A 3,346-nucleotide genomic window follows, 5' to 3' on the forward strand; every position below is an offset into this window, starting at 1 on the left:
TTTGTAGATCATCTAGTCTGCTCTTCCTTCATAAAAGGAGTTTCAATAGAATCTAATATCCAGCCATATGGGTTATTCAAAGGAAATTAAAACTGGAAGTATAAAAACTAAGGCCATCAGTCTCTTAATGGGAGAATGCAACTGTAAATGTGCTTGCTTTAATGTCCCATGCTCATAAAAGCCCTGATGAATCTGAAATAAAAGTTTATGAGAGAGCCAAAGCTCAACACTAAGCAGAGTATGTCAAGTAAGTTTTGTCAAAGAAAAGTTAATGAGGCACAGAACTGATTCAACTGTGTCTATTATTAAATAAGCAGAAGAAATTATCTAAACATTAGACTTGGATCCAACAGCACCTCTGTATCGCAAAGCTCCCTCTGCTATTGTGCTGTTAGAGGCAACAGCAGCTTTATATAACCAAAAGAAAAGAATTTTTCAGACTGCAGTACTTCAAAGAAATTTAAGTGTGGTTTTGTGCAGCTGAAGACCTCATTCCTGTAGGCTGATCTGAATGAATATCCACAGTTGGAGGAACGTTTCATGTTGATGTGAATGAGGAATTTGCTGGCTGTGAACCTGAGGGAAAAAAATCATGATTAAGAAATATCCCCCAATCACAATCTAACCATATGAAATATTACTAGAGACATTTTGCACACTAGAACAACTCCTGTTGGGAGCATGCAGTCTGGTAACTGTCTCAGCACAGCTGCAGTCCCTTCAGTATGACAACTTTACCATCAACTGCCACAGAGAGGCTGTGACTGCAGAGCTCCACAGTTGAGCCACCTCCAGACTAGACTGAGGACAGATTAATTTATTTTCTTTTTCTAACAACTTTGCCTGCAGTGTTTGTTATTATACTTACCAGCCCAAAGATTCACAGCACATGCTGTTTCCCCAAATGTCTGCTCTGTTAGGAACTGTCTAGCTTTGAATGCTCTGCAAGTACCATATCATCATTTCAGGTCCTATCGGGGGAAGCATATTTTATCAGTGCCTTTACCCTTTATCCAAAGTTGTGCATTTACCCAGAAGAACACAATTTTAGGCAATATGCTTAACATATACAGCTTAGAAAAAAGGAGGATCTCAGGTGACCCTTGTTAAAATTTCAGTACTGTATTGAAAAGTTTGTTTGGCTATTGTAGCTTATTCCCACTCTCACTGCTAGTGAATCATCCTTACCAAATGTGGCATGTTTGTAGCTCATAAAAATGCATCAAAAGAGAAAATTTGGTGACTTTGGAAAGGTGATGGACAGCAATACGATCATGCCTTTTCACCCAAAAGTCTCAGGCAGAGGGGGGATGAACTGTTAGCATCATGAGCTACCATAAGATCAGAGGAATTAATTGAGAGGTAGAAATAACTATCAAGTACACCAAGAAGTTGCTGTCAAAATTCACCAACTTGTTAAGCAGATGATGGGTTTGATAAACTTTCTAAGTACAGCTATCCGTTGAAAACCTGAACTTTCTAGAAAATTGTGCAAGTGGTTAAAGTGGTTACATTAAGGTAAGAAACAATCAGTTTACCTGTAAACTAATGTATTCTATCCTACTGTGTGACCTCAGCTTTCCATTTTAAAGAGTCTTTATTTGGGGGAAAATATTTGAATCTGTGAGAACATTCTGACCTTCACTTATCAGCCAAAGACTGTATTTGTTGAGGCGACTAGAAGACAGTTGCCAAATTGAGATGCTTCAGTCCAAGTCCGTATAAAAATATACATGGAGAGATAAAGAGTTTCAGAAGCATTTTCTGGATAATTTGTGTTATAATTTCTTTGGGACTAAGAAGCATTACTTTAAAAACTTATGCAGTGGAGGGATTTTAGACTGCTTTTGTCTTAAGTAACATGTACAGAGATATCCGGTGCGTCTTGCTGCATCACAGTTTACCCATTATGAGAGGAAATAGACAATTTTACAATTTTTTGATACTTTCAGAAAAAATGATGTTGCAGAGTAGTAACTGTAGTGAATCAAGCCCAGAATCTTGATTGTAACAGAGAAAGATACTATATGTTTCAAAGGAAAAGGTATACTATTTATGATCATACACCACTGCAGATTTCAGAGCAAAAATCTTACATCCTAAGGCTGTTTCCTTTACCTGCTTTTGCTCTAGTGAGGTAGAAGCCTAGTGCATGCATGATTAATTTCCACATTCCATTGCAATAATTTGACTAATTTGGAAGTGAGGTTCCTCGGTGTAGTCTGTTCACCTGTTCATTGCTCATCTTCCATTTTCATGCCTGACCAGTTCCTTACAAGTACTCATACTGCCAATTTCATTACCAGTCTCATCTTGCTATCTATTGCTGCTCTTGAACAATCCTGTTCACCCCTACCTGCATCTGAAGGGTATATAAACCTGCAAAATACAGCCACTGCATCATTGCTATGGAGTGACTGTATACTTCACAGCAGTGTTACTAGCCAAGGTTTACAAGAAACCAGTGCAGAAAGCAAAACCAAATCAGTAAAGAACATTAATTTCTTGCACATCCAGTACATACATATATCTTTCCACATCCTCTTCTTCTGATGAGATGTAGGTTGTTTGTATAGTTGTAGTGCTTTCTGCTACCCAGTAGCCAAACATGTTTGTTAAGTAAGGTCATTTAAAAGTAAGAAGCTCCACAAATTAGTAAACTGCCCAGCTGCAGGTCAGTGCTTGATCTTTCTTGTCCTGTATCTCACAGTGGACCAGATTCATAGTCCGGCTTGTAACAAGCAATAGCAGCATCTCATAGTTTGGAAATGTGGATACTCCCTACAATTTCAAAAATTACAGGGAAGATGGAAAGGAGAAAACCTGGGGGGATCTTCAAGAATGCCTGATAATAGAATGACAGGACTTAAAAGGCACATGACTTTTGTTGGGGTAATATAGAGAACAGCTCATCAGTGACAGTAGTTGTGAGGCGAATAGCTGTCAGCAGAGGTACATCATTTTTAAAATAGTCAAGCTGTCCCACTCAAGAAAATCCAAGGACAGCGAAACCTACTAAGTAAAATTCAGCTGCAGTAGCTATAAAAAGACAAGAATTAGTTCTGTGTCTCTCTATCTATACTGTATGAATTGAATCCTCTTCTTGGTTTCTTTTACCTCTTCTACAGCCCATATATCTCCACTCACATACTGGACAACCAAACAGCAGCCATAACTCCATCCATGAGTGTAAGACACGAAAGCAAACACTTTGGCAGGTTTCAATCCTGCAATTTCCTCATAAAAATTAATGCCAGTTGTAGAAAAAAATCATTAAACATAGATCAGCCATTCAGACATTTCTTTGAATATTAAAGAAACACAGTTTACAGCTACCATTTTTCAC

This window comes from Falco naumanni, chromosome 1 (assembly GCF_017639655.2).
Source record: "Falco naumanni isolate bFalNau1 chromosome 1, bFalNau1.pat, whole genome shotgun sequence".
Classification (NCBI taxonomy): domain Eukaryota; kingdom Metazoa; phylum Chordata; class Aves; order Falconiformes; family Falconidae; genus Falco; species Falco naumanni.